The 1,897-nt window shown below is 34.3% G+C and overlaps 1 pseudogene; it reads left to right on the forward strand.

Moving 5' to 3' along the window:
• The window catches only part of LOC100634101 (methionine--tRNA ligase, cytoplasmic-like), a 2,842-nt pseudogene extending 979 nt beyond the window's left edge, over positions 1–1,863 (forward strand).
• Positions 1,864–1,897: the final 34 nt, after the last annotated feature.

Below are 1,897 nucleotides of genomic sequence, written 5' to 3' on the forward strand. Positions count from 1 at the left end.
TGCCATTGAGCTCAAGGTAAGCAATTGAACTGTAGCATTTTTAAAACAACTTAATGTATTGCATTTGTTTAATTTGAAGTCTCCCAAGTGCAAATTATGCTCTAGCGAGCCTTGCATAAAGACTTCAAACCATCTGTTTCTTGATCTAGCTAAGGTTTGCTTCATTATCATAATTGTATAAGCATTGTATTATGCATGTAGCTACAAGACCCCGTCAATGAATTGTTTATGAAGTCATCTGATCAAGGTATTAACATTATTACGTGCATTATATATACTTTAGTGCAATATAAAGGGGTATGGTCCAACAATGCTAAGATCATTACTTCAACTTGGTTACGTGATGGTTTGAATCGAAGATGCATAAGTCGTGACTTGAAGTGGGGAACGCCAGTACCTTTGGATGGCTATACCAATAAAGTTTTCTACGTTTGGTTTGATGCACCTATTGGGTAAGCTTATATCAGACTCAGTATCATGATGATGGTACCATGCAATGCATAACAGGTACATATCAATTACTGCTGGCTACATTGATGAGTGGGAAAAATGGTGGAAAAATCCTGATGAGGTATATAGATATGATATATTTGATGTAGCTTATGCATAAACTGTAGGTCAAATTGTACCAGTTTATGGCTAAAGACAATGTTCCTTTTCACACTGTTGTGTTTCCAGCTTCTTTGATTGGAACAAAAAAGCCATATACATTTCTTGACAGCATTTCATCTACAGGTATATACCTGTGTTATAATGTATAATACATTGAAATGTGAATAAAAATTAATACCATAAATTTTGCGCTTTGGCTACATTTTTGTATCTGCAAATAAAAATTTCACAATTTTAATGTAATTATCACACCTACTATACAATCAGCATGCTAATTTGCAGATTTTAATTTCACACATATTTTCAAAATGCAAAAATCACGAATATTAATCCCCACAAAATATATGGTGTATACGGTAACGGATTGACCTAGCACAGGACTTGTTACTTAACAGTATCATATGACATGAATACTCAATGCAATTCTATTCAGCTCATTGTAACAGTACATGATATAGCTGCACCTCCAATGTTTTCATTAGTGTTGTTGCCTGACCACTCTAGATAGTTCAGTAGTATTTTAGTTAACCAATGGTATATACACATGTATGCTAAATATATAACCATCATTTACATTTACCATTGACAGAGTTTCTAAATTATGAGGATGGGAAGTTTTCTAAGAGCCGTGGTGTTGGTGTGTTTGGTAATGATGCGATTGACACCGGTATTCCGGCCGATGTGTTTCGATTTTATCTGCTGCTTGTTCGGCCAGAAACTCAAGATTCTGTTTTCAGTTGGTCCGACTTTGCCATTAAAGTTAATGCTGAGCTTGTCAACAACCTTGGAAACTTTATTAACAGGTTTGACTATTATAACTATTAGATTTCATTTAATGTAAATGAATATAGAACTCTCACTTTTTTGGGGAAAAATTACGAGCTAGTTGTGCCTCCTGTTTTTCCAAATGATGGAGACATCCATTTTTTAGAGCAAATAAATGTTGAACTTCAAAACTACATAGAGAACATGGAAAAGTGTAAGCTTCGAGATGGATTGAAGTGTATTCTAAGCATTTCAAAACTTGGCAATGGATACTTGCAGGCAGGAGAGCCATGGAAGTTACTGAAATTGAACAACAATGCAGACAAGTGAAGTATAAATTTATATTGAATTAATTGACTGAAAAAATTTAGGTTGAGAGCTGACAGTATAATTGGTATAAGTACAAATGTAGTCTACCTCTTGTGTATACTGCTTTACCCATTTATGCCATCTGCAGGGAGCGACATACTCAAGCAATTGAATGTCAGTTTTACTATTATAATAACATTAGAATTATCTG

Source organism: Amphimedon queenslandica, unplaced genomic scaffold (assembly GCF_000090795.2).
Source record: "Amphimedon queenslandica unplaced genomic scaffold, v1.1 AMPQUscaffold_13435, whole genome shotgun sequence".
Taxonomy (NCBI): domain Eukaryota; kingdom Metazoa; phylum Porifera; class Demospongiae; order Haplosclerida; family Niphatidae; genus Amphimedon; species Amphimedon queenslandica.